We start from the raw sequence: 18883 nt of genomic DNA on the forward strand, positions 1-18883 counted from the left end.
TCTTCGTTTAACAAAGACTTTGAAGAAAATCACCATATCAATGCGACAAGAAGAGTACTGAGACGTCTTGGAAACAACAGGATGGCTCCTGACTGACACCAGATAACAAGTAATTAACAAACGTAAACTTTCGATAAGATTGTGAACCTGGAGTACCCAGCCAATGGAGAAACAGGGGAGGAGGGTAGGCAGGGGGGAAACCAGGTACAAAAGCTGTCATACTGTGTCCATAGGTCCGCTCCTGCTTGCAGGACGCCCTCCATTGCAATTGCGAATAAAATCTGCTTTTATCAGAGATACCGTCCTGATAAATTATTTGGATATTTCCAACAACTGTGTATACAACCTAATAACTAGCTCACATATAAACATTTGCATTATCAACACCTAAAATCAAAATTAAACAGCACATAATTTTCAATTTATTATATAAAATAAAGTGACCAAAACAATAAGCAGTCTACTCATGAATGCAAAGGGCTTCTATTTTTCACTTTTCTTTGTTTTGACACAGTGTTTCTTATGTTAAGGTCTTAGACCTCTGACTTCCTTTCTTACTAATCCCGCAGCCTAATTTTGCTCTACACATTTCTGCCCTCTAGGATGCATTTCTTTGATCTGACAGTTCCAAAGACAGTACCAGAAGGCAATACCTTTTTTTTCTTTTTTTTTTTTTTTTTTGTAGTGGTGATTTCACACCAGTAGGTAGCTCAGCATCCCCACACTGCATTCTCATTTCCCCTTCTCAACATATCAGGGAGAGAAAACATGATTTAAAAAAAAAAAAAAAATAAAAAAAAAAAAAAAAAAGGTTGTAGACTGAGATAAGGGCAAGGAGGTCACTGGACAGTTACAGTCACAGGCACATCAGTCTATGCATGAGGGAGATTAAAGAAATTTACTGCCAACTAATATCAGACTATAGCAGCAAGAACTAAAAGCAAACTAAAAACATTCCCCCCCCTGCCCCGCACTCCTCTACCTCCTCACCCTCAAGCGGTTCAGGAGAATAAGGAATAGGAGGAGCTGCAGTCGGTATGCAACAGAGGTGGGGTCGAGATCTCAAGACGACTGAAGACGTCTCTCCAAACACAGTTCACCCAAATGTTCCTTTGATGTACCCGTTAGGTGGAAATACCTCCCGTGTATCCAGAGCTGTAATAAAAGGTAATGTCCGCTTCTTAATACTGCACTGGTGTTAAAGAGTTTTATTTGGGCTCGGGTTTGTCCGGAAACATTATTATGGGGCAGCTCCTGGCTCTTCTTGCAAAGGCCACTCCTGTAGTGCTGCTACAACAAAAACCTTGCTACATAAACTCAATACACTTGTGCAGCTAGTCTGGTTCCCTGACAAACTGACAAGTTGAAAGAAACCAGAAGATGATGAGACCTTCCTCTACGATTATGTTTGCTACGCTGTCCCCTTGTCAACCTTTGTCATAGGATTATCAGTTAAGTTACAAGAAGCAAACTCTAATTATTTGGAGATTGAGAGCAATCAGTTCTTTCTTTTTTTCACCCTTTCTCACAGCAAGCTTTTGCATAGTATCTTTCTCTGAAGACGAATTTAGAAATAAGACACAAAACTCAAGATTTGTTTCTAGTTAAGAATATCACAATTGAAAGTCAGTTTGTGTATCAGTGACATATTTTGTAATATACATAATTAACACACCAGCTCGGCAGAAAATAACCCTCTAGTGGGATCATCATAGTGGTATCCCATTCCAGAGATAAATCTGCAGCTGGACTTCCAAAAGTAAGGATCGAATTCACATGCATTAAGCAAAAATATTAGCCTTGAGATAAAGGAGAAATGTATCAACTCTGAGATAGTAGTATATTATAATATCAATGGAACTTGCAATTTCAGGAACACATCATCTCTATCTATAAATAATTACAGCCTACCTAGCTCTATAAGGACACTTGATATGGCCATCAGGGATTAGCAGAAGTTTGCATTGCATCTCAGTGATTTTTGCAAGGCAGCATGAAGATAAAGATAATTACATTATTTCTCAGAATGAACCTGGAATATTCGTGACTAAATTAAGTGTCAAGTGCATAGTGGATGCTTTTTTTTTTTTTTTTGGTCAAGAAATTATGTCACAGTAGAGTTTTACTTTAGCTGTTTTAGCTAGTGAACTGATTAGTGGGTAATTTCAAAGGAACTAAGTTCAGGATGACTTTCTCTGCTTTGAAAGTAAAATAAACTACTTCAATCTTAGTGAACTCTTAAGTGTGCGTGCTTAGGAAGTGAGTCTAGAAAAAATAGCAGCATACTAGCATCCTGGCTTATTAATCCTTTTTCATTTATCCATGAATGATTAAGATTCAATGAATTAAGTCAGCTGGATGAATCGTCAGTTTCTTTATTAAATTTTGATGAAGATCATGATGAGTGTACTGAACCATTTCTCTTTGGTTTCTCTGGAAACACAAGCCATAAAAATTACTTCTTTAAGTTGTGAGGTATTTGGCTGTGCTGCTGTTAAGTCAGTCACAACTATCAAGGCGTTTTCCATTAATGCAAAGGAGTGAAAATTCATCAATCAAATATACAACTGAGCTAATTACCCTGTGCAGCCTTAATAGTTAACAGAGAGTGTATATTTCCAGAACATAATTAATCTTGCTTTAATGTAGACATCTGAGATAGCTCAGATAATTTTTGCCTTAAGTGTGTAAATTTTTCCTTTTTTAATCTGAAACAAATTGGAAGACTGACTTGTCTACAACTTAGGTGTCTAAGGATAAGTATGTGATTTCCAATGTTACTATTAATCTTACAGTTTTGAATTGTTTTCTTTCTGTCCCTCCAGAGGAATGAAATAAAAATGTGTTTTTTTTTTTAAATACTTCAGTTTTTATGAAGATGTCTCAATAAAATAGCAAAAAAAAACAAACAAACAAACAAACAAATGAAAAAAAACCAACAACCAACCAACCAAACAACAACAACAACAAAAAATAGATTTTTCCACTTTGGAATATATTATGAAATTATGATCTATAGAATAAAATACAATTTCACTTTTTATTATTATTTCATTTCTGTTGTTAGAGCTTTTAAAATATAGCAAAGATCTTCCTTATAGTTATACTTCAGCTGATGGTCAGTTTAAATAAAATAAAATAGAATAAAATCAATAAGCAACAGAAACAATTGTCTCTAAAAAATGTGTGGTTTTCCAGTAACAACTTTCAAATTTACAATTAACATAAGAAGAAGAAACTTTCTTTCTTTCCAATTTGGCTTTCAGTAATAGGTCATATTAGTTTACAATACATTTTTATCAATAATGTTAACATCAAAGCATATACCAAAACTGAAAGCTTAAAACTCCTCTTGAGCAAATAGTTTTATAACAATTCTGCAAGTACAACACAGATGCTGACCACACTTTACAATCAAGGAACATTTACATGATGTCAAATATATGTATTTATTTTTACCAAGCTAGCAAGAAGTGGAATAACATAACTCTAATTTTCACTTGCGACAAATGTTTCTTTCTTCTGTATTTCATTATGGAAATCTTCCTTTCAATTACAGCAGTCCTGTTTGTATTCTTCTATTATTATTATTATTTTTAATAATACACATGCAATCAGTTTAACAACTTTTACACTTGAACATATATTATTAAGCAAGAATAATTCCTATATCTCTTAATATGAACAGGAAAAACCAGGTATCACAGTAGCTTTACACACTATATATTTCTAAAAATATGTTGGGTAACAGTATAAATAAAGATATCCTTGTTTTTAGACCCAGCTTTTGAATGAAACTCTATATGAAATTATGTGAAACAGATAATATTGTATTGTGATTATAGTGGTGAATGTACCTTCAGAACGTGATTTCCTCCTGAATTCAGCATTAAGGCTAGATTTTGTGGCTCTCAAGTAAAGTCTCCAGTAACTGGAAAAAGGGAAGCATCACTCTCATTTACAAGAAAGGGAGGAAGGAGGATCAGGAAACTATGGGCCAGTGACCCTTACCTCTGTGCCTGGGAAGACCATGGAACAGATCCTCCTGGAACATATGTTAAGGTACATGAGGGACGAGCAGGTGGTCTGAGACAGCCAGCATGGCTTCACCAAGGGAAGGTCGTGCCTGAACAATCTGGTGACCTTCTATAGTGGAGTGATGGCATCACTGGACAAAGGGAAGGCAAGTGATGTCATCTACCTGGACTTGTGCAAGGCCATTGATAAGGTCTCCCACAGCCATGGTGTCTGTAAACTGGACAGAGATGGATTTGAAGGGTGGACTATTTGGTGGATGAGGAATTGTTTGGAAGGTCACAGTCAGAGGGTTGTGGTCAATGGCTCTATGTCCATGTGGAGGCAGGTGACAAGCAGTGTCCCCCGGGGGTCCATCTGAGTTTGCTAATCTTTAACATCTTTATCAGTAACACAGATGATGGGGTTGAGTACACACTCAGAAAGTTTGCTGATGACATCAAACTGAGAAGTGCAGTTGAGACAGCAGGACAGAATGCCATCCAGAGGGACCTTGATAAACTTGAAAGGTGGGCCCTTGTGAACGTAATGAGGTTCAACAAAGCAAAGTGCCAAGGTCTGCATTTGGCTGAAGTAATCCCAGATATGTATATGAACTGGGAGAAGAACTCCTTGAGAGTAGCCCTGCTGAGAGGGACTTAGGGTTGATCAAAACCTAACATGAGCCAACAGTGTGTGCTTGCAACCCAGAAGGCCAATCCTGGGTTCCATCAGAAGAGAGGTGGCCAGAAGGGAGAAGAAGGTGATTGCCTCCCTCTAGTCTGCCCCCATGAGGCCCTATCTGCAATACTGATTAATCACATTAATGAATTAAAAACAAATTGAAAACTAGCATTCCTACTGCACATTTATGGAATATCTAAGTATTTTACTGCATTTAAATCTATTTTTTCTGTTCACTACCTCAGAAAAATATTTTTTACTAAAGAAATATTCTTATAAATTAATACCTGATTTTATAAGTCTTAAGTCTATTTACTGCATGAGTGAAAGTAACATAGTAAAGTTACATTCCTGTTAACTGGACTGAAGGTATATGAATTTCCATTTTCAGTTAGAGACGAAATCGAAATGTCTGCCTACAAGAATTCCCACATTTAACTTCAGTAAAACACATTTTAAAAGTTTTCACGGACTCACAGAATGTCAGGGATATGAAGGGACCTGGAAGGATCATCTAGTCTAATCCCCTTGCCAGAGCAGGAACACCTATATTAGGTCACACAGGAACACGTCCAGGTGGGTTTTGAATGTCTCCAGAGAAAGAGACCCCACAACCTCTCTGGGCAGCCTGTTCCAGTGTTCTGTTACCCTTACTGTGAAGAAGTTTTTTTCTCATATTTATGTGGAACCTCCTCTGTTCCAGCTTGCACCCATTTCCCCTCATTCTATCATTGGATGTCACTGAGAAGAGCCTGGCTCCATCCTCCTGACACTCACCCTTTACATTTTTATAAACATTACTGAGGTCACCCCTCAGTCTCCTCTTCTCCGAGCTAAAGAGGCCCAGCTCCCTCAGCCTTTCCTCGTAAGGGAGATGCTCCACTCCCTTAATCATCTTTGTGGCTCTACGCTGGACTCTCTCAAGCAGGTCCCTGTCCTTCTTGAACTGAGGGGCCCAGAACTGGACACAATATTCCAGATGTGGTCTCACCAGGGCAGAGTAGAGCAGGAGGAGAACTTCTCTCGATGTACTAACCATAGCCCTTCTAATACATCCCAGGATGCCACTGGCCTTCTTGGCCACAAGGGCACAGTGCTGGCTCGTGGTCATCCTGCTGTCCACCTGGACCCCCAGGTCCCTTTCTCCTATGCTGCTCTCCAACAGGTCAGTCCCCAGCCTATACTGGTACCTGGATTTGATCTTGCCCAGATGCTAGGCTCTACACTTTCCCTTGTTACATTTTATTAAATTTCTCCCCGCCCAATTCTCCAGCCTGTTTAGGTCTCCTGGATGGCAACACAGCCTTCTGGAGTGTCAGCCTCTCCTCCCAGTTTTGTGCCATCAGCAAACTTGCGGACAGTGCACTCTATTCCCTCATCCAAGTCGTTGATATTGAATAGTACTGATCCCAGTACCAACCCTTGAGGGACTCCACTAGATACAGGCCTCCAACTAGATTCTATCCCTTTGACTACAACTCTCTGGCTTCTTCAGCCAGTTCACAGTCCACCTCACTACCTGGTCGTCCAGACCACATGTCCTCAGTTTAGCTGCAAGGATGTTGTGGGAGACAGTGTCAAATGCTTTACTAAAATCAAGATAGACCACAGCCACTGCTTTACCATCATCTATCCACCTGGATATGTCATCATAAAAGGCTATCAGGTTGGTCAAGCATGAATTTCCCTTGGTGAAGCCATGTTGACTGCCCCTAATGACCCTCTTATCCTTGATAAGCCTGGAGACAGCACCAAGAATAAGTTGTTCCATCACCTTTCCAGGGATGGAGGTGAGGCTGACTGGTCTGTAGGTACCTGGGTCCTCCTCCTTGCCCTTTTTGAAGACTGGAGTGACATTTGCTTTCCTCTAGTCCTCAGGAATGACTTATTTTAAACAATATTTTATTATTAAACAATTTATATTTTATTGTTTTATTTTTTATTATTTTATTTTTAAACAATAACAGATCTTAGTTTTTCATTTTAATATATTGATTTTCAATGCTCTTGTTCTATATCAAGCTGTACCTGATTAATTCTATAGTTTCCTTCAGAAGTTTGATTTAGAGTCTTTGAATGGAGTTTATATCAAATAAATTTAGAAATTTAGATATTTTCCTCAGATCTCAGAGTATGGTCTCTCTTTAGAACCTTTGGTGAGAAAAAAATACTTCAGAATGTATCCCATAATATAATGCGTCAGTACTCAAGATTACATGATTTCTGTCTTAGACATGCATATTTCTTTCCATTGGTTGTAGAAGGAACATGCAGAGATCAAGAAATTGCATCATGCAGTCATATCTCTTCATACTTCTACATACCTTTTCACTGAGAATTTAGAGAGCTCCCTTCTTGATTCTTTTTGATCCCTTCTCTTCAATCAATAACAATTTAAAGCAATGAAAGATGAAAAGGCTAGACTGAAATCCCAAGTAAAACATTTTTCTTCTGTGTCTATTGATTTTCAGTATTTGAATCCAGAAATTGTACTCCACAGCATAAGCAAGTATTCCAACAGTTTAATTTACAAGTTTTGGATTAAAACAAAATCATAGAATCATAGAATCATAAAGGTTGGAAAAGATCTCAAAGGTCATTAAATCCAACTGTCAACCCATCACCATCATGCCCACTAAACCATGTTCCTCAGTGCCACATCTACACCTTTCTTGAAACTTCCAGGGACAATGCAGGTGCACTTCCTTAGATAGCCTTAGATAGCCTGTTCCAATGCTTGACCATTTTTTCACAGAAGAAATTTTTCCAGATATCCAACCTGAACCTCCTTTGGTGCAACTTGAAGCCATTACCTCTCATCCTATTGATAGTTACATGGGAGAAGAGACTGACCTCCACCTCGCCACAACCTTCTTTCAGGTATTGGTAGACAGGAGTTAGGTCTCCTGAGCCTCCTCCAGACTGAATAATCCCTGTTCCGTCAGCCCCTCACAGAATCACAGAATTGTAGGGGCTGGAAGGGACCTCTAGAGATCATAGAGTCCAACTCCCCTGCCAAAGCGGGTGTTGAGAAGCAGGTTGCTCGGCAGCATGTAGCTACTGATTTACTAATGATTTATGATGTAATGATGTAATCCCTAGATACGTGGAATGTGGTGTTTCCAGTGTGTTCTAGTATATTTCAGCATATCCATAGTATTCTGTATCTATAGTGTTGTAGTTAGCAACATATCCCATATATGGGGATTACTCGGGCAACGATATTGTTAGCGTGCACGTTGCATAGAGCTTGTATCCCTGGACCCTGTATCCCTGGAAGCATATATGCTATATAAGATGGTGTGTTGCTACAATAAATTGAAGCTGTGTGCACTCACATTGAGTGGTCGTGCTTCCCCACGCAAGGAGGGCAACCCTTTGGGAAAACTTGGGGTGTTTCCCAAAAAGCGGGCTCCCTAGACCAGGTTGCACAGGTAGGTATCCAGGCGAGTCTTGAACGTCTCCAGAGAAGGAAACTCCACAACCTCTCTGAGCAGCCTGTTCCAGTGCTCTGTCACCCTCACTGTGAAGAAGTTCTTATGCACATTTGTGCAGAACTTCCTATGCTTCAGTTTGTGGCCATTTCCTCTTGTCCTATCACCATGCACTGCTGAAAAGAGTCTGGCCTCATCCCTTTGCCTCCTGCACCTTGGATATTTATAGACGTTGATCAGATCCCCTCTGAGTCTTCTTTTGTCAAGGCTGAACAGACCCAGGTCGCTCAGCCTTTCCTCACAGGGGAGATGCTCCAGGCTCTTTATCATCTTTGTAGCCCTCTGCTGGACTCTGTCCAGGAGATCCGGATCTTTTTTGTACTGGGGAGGACAGAACTGTACACAGTACTCCAGGTGAGGCCTGACCACGGCAGAGTAGAGGGGGAGGATCACCACCCTTGACCTGCTGGCCATGTTCCTTTTAATGCACCCCAGGATCCCATTGACCTTCTTGGCCACCAGGGCACACTACTGGCTCATGGCCAACCTGATGTCCACTAGGACCCCCAGGTCCCTCTCTGCAGAGCTCCTCTTCAGCAGGTCATACCCCAACCTGTACTGGTGCATGTGGTTATTCCTCCCTAGGTGCAGGACTCTACACTTGCTCTCGTTAAACCTCATCTGGTTCCTCTCCGCACAACTCTCCAGCCTGTCCAGGTCTCACTGAATGGCAGCACAGCCTTCAAGTGTGTCAGCGATTCCTCCCAGATTCGTGTCATCAGCAAACTTACTGAGGGTGGACACTGTGCCCTCATCAAGGTCACTGATAAGATGTTGAACAAGACCGGACCCAGCACTGGCCCCTGAACTCCCACTAAATACAGGCCTCCAACCGGACTCTGCACTGCCAGTCACAACCCTCTGAGCTCTAAAGTCAGCCAGTTCTCAACCTATCTCACCATCCACTTACCTATTCCACACTTCCTCAGCTTTGTTATAAGGATGTTGTGGGAGACAGTATCAAATGCCTTGCTGAAATCAAGAAAGACAACATCCACTGCTCTTCCCCCATCCACCCACCTGGTGATGCTGTCATCGAAGGCTACCAGGTTGGTCAAGCACGACTTCCCCTTGGTGAACCCATGCTGACTACTCCTGGTAACTTTCTTTTCCAATTGCCTGGAGGTGGCATCCAGAACAAGCTGTTCCATCACCTTTCCAGGGATAGAGGGGAGGCTGACTGGCCTGTAGTTTCCTGGATCACTCCTCAGAAGACTTCTACTCCAGACCCTTCACCACCTTTGTTACCCTTCTCTGCACGTGCTCCAGGGCCTCAGTGTCTTTCTTGTCAGGGACCTGAAACTGAATACAGTACTTGAGGTGTGGCCTTACCAGTGTCAAGTACAAAGAGATGATCACCTCTCTGGTCCTGCTGACTACATTATTTCTGATACAAGCCAGCATGCTGTTGGCCTTCTTCCCCTGCCTTTCTCAGGTAGGAGGTAGAAGAAGGTGGATGTAAGCAAGGTGATTTTAGTTTTAGTTCTCACTGCTCTAGTCGTTATTAATTCACAGTAAATTACATCAATCTCCCTTATGCTGAGTTTGTAGCTGTTGAGACCTCCCTGTCCTTATCTCAATCTATGGGCTTTTTTCTTACTTTTCCTTCTGTCCTTTCTGGAGGAGGAGTGAGAGATAATTGTTGTGGTGCTGAGCTACCTTCTGATGTAAAACTACCACAAAAGTTTTTTAAGGCTGATGAAGAAATTTGCATTTTCTATTACAGTCTTCAGGGAATTTATACATTAAAGCAGCTTAGATAAAATTTATTTAAAAATTTCCCATGGTGACTAGGAATACTCAAGGAGACACTCAGGCTTTCTTTGCTAAGATTTACAATTTGTTTAAGAGAAGAAATGATTTTTCTTTCATGTCATATGAGGTAGTGTCTTGAATGTAAGTGCACTGAGGATTCATAGAATCCTAGATTCATAGAATCATAAAATCACCAAGGTTGCAAAAGACCTCCAAGATCACCCAGTTCAACCGTCAGATTCTTGGCTGAAGTACAGGAAAAAAGACAGAAAGACAGGGAAAGTAACCAGGTGCCAAGAAAGGAAAAATTTGCTCAATCTTTTCTTTGTTCATACCAATAATACAAAACAGGAATCAACAGGGTGCAGAGATTTCCACTGACATATGTTAAGATTTGCAAACTTTCAATCCACAACATTACAAATACAATAGTAAAGAACTGTAATTCTCCTGAGATGCAAGAACACACCTTTAATTTGCAGTTTCAGAAAGTCTTATCCCTCAGTCAGTTGTTACTCTTTGTCTGGCTGTGCTTTGTACACAGCTAGACTTCTTTCTCTTAAGGATTATGTACTGTTTTTAACTCATGGAACTTCAAAGATCAAATGAATTCAAAAGTATTGTAAATGTAATACTAAAGATCATACTTTCAATATATAAATACTGATGTAGCTGTATTCTTTGGAGTTACTTTACACCTCATTAGGGATTTATGCAGAGATTCCTTTCACTTATCCCCTACATCCTCTGCAGGTTTTATCTTTGAATTTCTCGTTGCCCTTCAGAGGCTACACAGTCACCTGTGACGTTTATAAATATTTTTAAATATTTAGATAGTACACAAACATAACATCCATGTTATATAGCAGAATTTTTTTTCCACTCAAGAAATAAATGTTTCCCTCGTGTTACTTCCACATTTCCCAACAAAACATGAGTAATATAGTTCAAGATTGACTGTCAATATAATTAATTCATTCTATGCAGGTGAGGATGCTAGTGCTATGTCCATGCGATCATTTGTAATTGGTCCTCTAAACATTAAATGTTCCAAATAACAACATCAAACAGTTATCATAAAGAAGACAAATAAACTAAAAAAAATAATCTCTAGGACTTGTCTTAAATTTATAAACACATAGCATCATGGGTTTTTTTTAGACAAGTATAATTTTCAGCAGCATAGCTGTAAGTAATTAAACAATCCTATTTCAAGAAGACAAAGATTTGTGCCAACATAAAGGACTTAAACTGGAAAATTCTAATATCAATTGTATATATATATATATATATATTTTTTTTTTTTGCAAAACCAAACCAAAACTAACAATTCGAGGTAATCTAATTTTTATATTTTGAAAATTTTCTGAATGAGTTCCCTTATCTTTCCATCTCAAGTTTCGAAACAGCAAGGTAATTTATGATGTATTCCAGGGAATTTTTCATCTCCAAAGAAGCTGCAAAGTATGTTGGTCTAGAATGAGCAATGCAGTCCCTCACTGCATGATATTCTTTTACGGAGTCTTTGAAGAAACTTTCATGAAGCAGAATTAAGCTTCCAGATAAACTGAGGAAAAGTGCTTTGAAAGTTTCACCAAAACTGACACAGTTTGTAAAATATTTTGCTTTCTGTACATTTGAGTTTTTTGGTTGTCTTTTCTTTTTTTTCCCCAAGTGCCTTCAAGCTCGTAATGAAACTTTTAAACAATCCTGAGAGGATTAGATGGTGCAGTAAGTTCTTAAGACTGTCTGAGCCCACTGGTAAGATTATACTTGACTCTGATCTACCTGATTTACTAGCTCAGCTCACATTCCACATTATGCACGTAGGAAACATCCAATTATGCTGTCTCCTTCATACCAGTGTTTTATAAATAGCCAGGGGACACAAGTAGAGACTGGCTGCAACTGGGATTCATTATCAGAGGAAAAGCTAGCAAAAAGTTACTTGTTAAAAGTAAAACTACTTGTTAAATGTCTGGGCTTGATACTTTTGAAAAAAAAATTATGCAGCACAGATGAAGAGACAAAAATAGCACAGTAAACTTGGTTTAAGTAATAGAATGAAAACTTAGGTAAGTATGAAAGATAACTCATTTTGTTCAGATAACTCTATGGCAGAATATCTTTTTGATCAATAGTTTATAAAATGTCATCTGGACATTGGTTTATTTGTTCTTAACACTGCACCAAATAACAAAACCAAAAGTGCTATTTCTGAAATCTTTCATATGATCTTTTTTCCAGCTACAGATAGGCACCATTTTTTTCCATGTAATTGTATACTAGAAGATAAATCTTTTTTTTTAAATGATAGTTGCTGTTGTTTCATTTTTTATTTCCCTCTAAATATCTCCAAATTAAAAATACTTGTACATTAGCATTTTTAATAATCAGCATATCTAAGTCTACTCTATTGTGATTAATTTTTATTTTCCTTATGATCTCATACTTTCACTCAAGTCCCAATCTCAAATCCTGAAATCAAAGAGATCTAGGGAAAGACAGAGATAGAGAAAAGCAAAATTTGTATTAATATTTCTTATAAAATGTTATATACATATATAAATTTATGTCTTGGCATGTGCTTTTACTTTGAAGAAGCACAATTTATCATCTTGATAGAAAATTTTACAATAATTCCTGCAGTTACTTCATATACATCATTTATCTTAAATGTTTTTTAGTTAATATTTTTGCATTTCAAAAATATAGATTCTTCAAAGTAGATTTTGCAAAACCTGTCTTTCCATACACTGCATGTTTAAGTCAGACAATATTTAAAATTAATATTCTTATTTTCTTTTTATTTATTTTTTTCCCCTTTTCTCTCCTGGGGTACATAATGCCACTATTTTTTTCTATCATTTCCCTCATGAAGGTAGAGTTTAACTTCTGTCTAGAGATTAAGAGTAGTTAAATGAGATAATAATATAGCAGACTGATTTTACAGGCCTTTGGATTTATTTGATTTTTTCATTACTTATGGAATTTGTATTTCACCCAACTGGGTTGTGATGCTGTTGAAAAGATATCAAGGTCTGCAGATCTTCTGAGATATGACAAAATTTCTTGTTTGGCTCTGAGTATAATGCTGCATTGAATAACCATCAGTGCAACACAGTGCTTGTAGTTCTCTAACATAACCTGTCCTGTACTTTGGGTTCTTTAGTTTCTTCATGGTGTGGTTAATCTGGAGCACTGCATATTATATCAAATATTGTGTGCCCTTACTTTTCCCTTCTACTTTTCTTCCCTTAGATACTGACCTATTTCAATTTTTTACATCCTCCAAGGAGTACAATTAAATATTTTCATATATATTATCACGAAAAGTTATCTATAATGTAATTTTTTTATATTTAATTCAAATTGTCTATGAGATTTTAGTGCTTTTCTTCTCCATCCCTGATTTGGAAGAGTTTGTGATTAAGGACAGTACTTACATGAGTGATATGCTGTTCACTTGCTTTCTTTGTGCCCTGTGTTTACTTTTTGCAGTACAGAATAATGACACAAATTTCATCTTTAAATTTCTTGTTTTCTTTCAGTGGTGACACAGTCACACTTAAGCACTATAAAAAGACGTCAAACAGACAAAATTACTTCCTTTACAGTACTACATAATAATTTAATTACCTTCATCCTGTCCTACCTTAATAACTGTTACTACTCAGTAATACTAAATGTCAAGGCCATTTCCATCTTTTTTCAATGTAATAAGTGAAAAGGTGTTCTATTATGCTATCTCCTGTTTGAGCTTTTAATCATGCTATTTTTACAAATTTGTACCAGTAAAAATAGAGTTACAATCACAGACAATTCTATTTATTATAGATATGATTGTCTTGGTTTCAGCTAGGACAGAGGTAGATTTTTCCTTCATAGCGTCTGGTATGATTATATGTTTTGGCTTTAGGAGAAAAAAACAAGGTTGTTACCACACCAAACTTTTAATTGTTGCTGCGCAGCACTGTATAGAGCCAAGGACATTTCAGTTTTTCAGCTTCATGTACTGTCCTGACAGTGAGGGGAATTGAAGGGGCACAGGGAGCTGGGAGGGGACAGACCCAGGACAGCTGACCTAAACTGGCAAAAGGGATATTCCACACCATATGAAAGTGTGCAAGAAGAACTTGAAAGTGGTGAGTAGTTAGCTGGGTGGGGAGTTGCTGCTTGGGAATTTGCTGGGCACTGGTCAGTAAGTGGTGAGCAATTGCTTGTGCATCACTTGTTTTATACACATATATGTATATTATTATTATTAATATCTTTTTTCTTCTTCCTTTTCTGTCTTAGTAAATGGATTTTGTCTCAACACATGAGTTCTACTTTGTTGTTTCTTTTAACAATACTCTACTCCACCCCACTTGGGAGGAGGGATGGAAGGTGAGTGAATGACTGCGGTATTTAGCAGCCTGCTGTGTTAAACCACAACAACCATGTTTTATATATTGTTATTTCCTAATCTGTGGATAACAACTCCATCCATTTCTGCTGAAGTTGTATGTCATGAAGAACTGAATTATTTAAAATTTGGCTTCCCTCAATTTTTTATCTTAGGCTGAAAGGAAGTGCAGAAAGAATAAACAATGCTATTTTCAATTTAATTAAAGGACAGCTCTGTTGCCAGTGGCACAATAGCTGGCAGTTTTGTTGCACCCTTTCACTGAGATCTCATCTGAGAGGCAAAGCACTCAGGTGGATTTCTGAAAAGACAAGAAAAGTATAATTTTAATTCAGGCAGTTGAAAAATATGTACCAGACAATCTTACATTAAAATTTGCTTTACAGGACTTCTCATTATTACAGAAGAGATCTGTTGATGGGAAATGATCCTGTTCAACTTACTATGACCTGCTTTACCAGGTAAAATGAAGCATTTCCTATTTTTTTGTAAGACACAGATCTACTGTGGGGAGGAGTCCCCAAGGGGAAAACCTTTCTTTTTATAAGGATTTTTTTTTCTACACTTAAAAAGAGACTTCTATTCCATGAAGTAGGGAATGAGATCTGATGGCACAATGAACTTTAGTACTTAGTCTTCATTAACCTACTGAATTTTAAGTAAAGTATGGTGGAGCAACTGAGTGGAATTTTTTTTAACAGTTTCACAACTTCTAAGTGAAGAAAATTAAGGAAATAATAATAACATTATCAGAAATAACAACAACAACAACAAAGACAAAAGAAAAAAGAAACATGACCATGGGGGACTTGTTTGTTTTCATAATATATGTTGAGGAAACAAGAGACCTCAAAAGAGAGAAGCATAAGCAAGATATATGACAAAGTTCATTAAAGTATCTGATAAGGAAAGATACAAAACTAAACAGAACATAGCTGTTTTCAGAACAAAAATCCACATCTTTTTATGACAGATAAAATAGATTCTTGGAGAAAATCTCCAAATTTTAAAGGAAATAAATCTCAAATATTCAAGTGTAGTGAAACAAATCAGATGTATCTTATTTATTCTTTAAGTAGTACAGTAAACAGACTAAATTTATATAAAAAAAATTATAAAATTACTTGGAAAAGCATTTTTAATTTTAAATGAATAAAAACGGTAAATCTATGAAGGAAAATTTCCTAGAGAACATCTTCTTTACTTCTGACTGATGGAGCACAAGGGAAGAAGACACTAGGGATTGCAGTCTATCTTTTGTCTGCTATCCGTTGGTCCAGTTCTACTTGTGGTCTTATGAGCTCCTGAATGTCTGTCCTCATGTCAATAGCGAAAGAGTGTAGTAAGACTGTACTTACACTTACGATGTGTCTTTCCCCTGGTGAAGACATAAAACTGCTGTGCATGGAAATGATAAGTTTAATGTCAGAAGAGAATTCACCTGAGACAGGAAATTCTCTGCCAGTGATTTTCAGTCAGGTTATGGTTCGTTTATAGCAGCTGAGTGGCACAGTGGGATCATAACTATATTTAAGAGTCAGGCACAATATTTCCCTGAGGTGTTTCCATTACTGAAGTAGCTGAACTACTATACATTTTATATATTTTGTGATATATTACACTTCTAAATAACAGAACAAAAATACATATGGAATGGCATTTTGTCTATTTATGGGCATTATTTGAATTTATTGTACATACATAATTATTTAAAAAAAAACACTTGATTCTTTTTGATTTCATCTTCATATAGACTATGCTTTCTAAAAATAGCCCCTCGATTTCACAGTATCTGACTATATATTTTCTTACTTTTTCTTTGTTTTTTCTTTTTCTTTTTTCTTTGGAGCTATAGCTTTAATCTATAGAAAAGAGGTGTGGAAGGATTAAACTCCCATTCCCACTCAGCTCCTTCCAGTGGAATGGTACATATTTCAGCTAGTTATTACCAAGAATATAACTCTGTTTTTTGATATTTTGAATATAAATTAACAGTGCTAGTTTAGTATTTCAAGACACTAGCATGTGTGGTAGGAACTATCTGAAGCTAACTTTCTTATTATTAATAATGCTGACTCTAACTTTGAAAAACAAGCAGATTTTTTTTTCCCTCCTGATGCTGTTTCCTATAATCCTGCATTATATGTCTCTCAGAAAAACTCTCAGATTTACAAATTTCCAGGCTTGATCAAAAGACTTATTACACGCAATTGAAATATATATATGTATATTCATTAGTTATGAAGATATGATAATGATCAGTACTCTGTGAAACTATATGGATAGATTTTTTATGAGATACTCATGCAATAAATACAAATACGTCAAAAAATTGTTTTACAGCAATGTAAAGCATCTTATGAAATACTCCGGCTATTAAATAAAATGAGATAATCACAGTATTACTTTTTTTTTTTTCCCCTATTTAGAGCTTTGTGTTAGCATAAAAAACAGCTGTCTTCCCTAAAGTAGAGATTTGGTTTTAGTTGGGATTTATGGCAGCATAAGGAGAAAAGCTGTCAGAAGTGTTTTTAATCCACTAAAAGAAGCTTTATAAAATGATAGAATCACGCATTGCAGAAGCTTTCTACCAAGCCTCACTTTCTTCGAAACTTTTTAAACTGTAGAGTTATCCTTCTGTTATTTACTAAAAAGTTGAACTTGTATTTGTTTACTTTGCAGAACAGTTTTGCTTGTTACTATTTAAAGCTGCTAGCAGATTTCAAATCAAGGTAATCAATATCTTATGAATAACATACCCTTCTAAAAAAAAATAATAACAAGAATGGAAACAGGAATGTTTTACAAACATAGTTCTAATCTCCTGTAATTTGTCAAACTATTCCTGAGAAGTTCCTAAGTAACTTCAGCTGTCTCTAAGGTCAATGGGATTCGTGAGTACCCGCGACCTTTTCAGGGAGCATAGAGAACCTGGTGCTCTTAAAAATCTTGCTAGTCTGGACTCCAAAGAAGTCAGCTCAAAGCAATTGTCTACATTGTATGCTGTGCTACAGTGGAGCAAAACATGACCTACCTGTAAAAGACTAATCAGAGCACTGGAAGCTGTTTTGCTAAAAAGAACTGGGATCTTAATTCCCTGAGGTACTCCGGCTTGTCACTAGCTGGATCTACAGTGCTTCTACTGAAACCAAGGTAAACTGGCACTGCTGCTACTGGCAAACAACTACACTGGTAGGATAGTTCTCACGAGCCAGATAAGTTATTACAGTGGATTTCACAGAGTGGAAGGAGGTAACACCTTGCTGCTTGGGGCTAGCTGAACAAGTCCACTGAGAACTACTCTTGTTCACCCTCTTTCACAGGTGTTCCCTGAGAGGCTATTGTTGGAGACGTTAACTTTTAGTGGAATGACAGCCATTAGGAGGCCAAGAAGAGGTTCTCTTGTTGTAAGGTAAATATATAGCTAAGGACATACTGGGAGAGAGAAGTAAAATTAGAAAAGCCTAGAGGCCAACTGCTATCAGTACAATAACGCATATGGTCTGCTGCTTACTGTCTTACAGTTTTCAGAAGCATAAGACAGTAAGCAGTGTAGAGCATACTGCATTATTTTGTCAACAGAAGCTTCTTTCAACCTACTGCTTTACAGAAACAATATATTTTTTGAGAACTGCCTGAACTTCATTCAAGGGTCAACCCTATTGAGGGAAGACCCTAGATCAAACTATATTATTTAAATAGTAAATCCTACCACATAAAAGTACTAAAACTGTGACATATAGCTTTGACTTTCATTGCTGGAACTCATTGTCTCACTTAGCTACAGATGCTAAGGTTAAAGTATGCTAAACAAAGTGATATAGGCAATTAACAAAACAAGATTTTAAAAGAAAATCCATTGACTGAGATTACAATAAAGAATGAATTTACTATGAAGAATTCTCCTTTTGCTTTTTCTGTTTTCTGTCTTTAAAACTGCCTTAAGAGACAAACAAATAAACACCTCTTCTTAATAATGCTTATGACAACTTTTTTCACAAAATAATAGTGAGAATTTTCCAGATAAATGTGTTACCAAAAAAAAAATAAATCATTTTTGCTGTTATTGACAAGAGAAATAAATGAGAAAGCTTTCAGTTCATGAAAACAAGCAATTTAAATCAGAATGATCTGATTCACTGTTGTGGTTTGACCCATCAGGCAGCAAAATACTACACAGCCTTTTGTTCACTTCCCCCCTCCTCCCAAGGGACTGAGGGAGAGAAACAGAAAAAAAAAAAAATAGAACTCATGTGTTGAGATAAAAAAAAAACTTTACTAAAACAGAAAATGGAAGAGAGAAATTATATTAATTATAATTTTATATATATATATATATATATATATATATATATATATATACAAAACAAGTGATACACAACATAATTGCTCACCACCCATCAGCCGAAGCCCAGACAGTCCTTGAGAAGTGCCTGCCCTCCCAGCCTTCCCTCTTTTTTATAGTTTTCCACATGATGTCATATGGTCTGGTCTGGTCTGGTATGGTATAGTACTGTATGGCCAATTT

The 18883-nt window shown here is 37.2% G+C and overlaps 1 long non-coding RNA gene across 3 annotated transcripts in view; it reads left to right on the forward strand.

The window, feature by feature from the left end:
- Positions 13812–18883, forward strand: part of LOC110408215 — a 32508-nt gene continuing 27436 nt past the window's right edge. For all 3 annotated transcript variants that reach the window (XR_002444223.1, XR_002444222.1, XR_002444224.1), the window contains exons 1-4: positions 13812–14092; positions 14247–14336; positions 14742–14816; positions 17679–17767. This is a non-coding gene — a long non-coding RNA (uncharacterized LOC110408215). The remainder of the gene's footprint in view (positions 14093–14246; positions 14337–14741; positions 14817–17678; positions 17768–18883) is intronic.

This window comes from Numida meleagris, chromosome 1 (genome assembly GCF_002078875.1).
Source record: "Numida meleagris isolate 19003 breed g44 Domestic line chromosome 1, NumMel1.0, whole genome shotgun sequence".
Lineage (NCBI taxonomy): Eukaryota > Metazoa > Chordata > Aves > Galliformes > Numididae > Numida > Numida meleagris.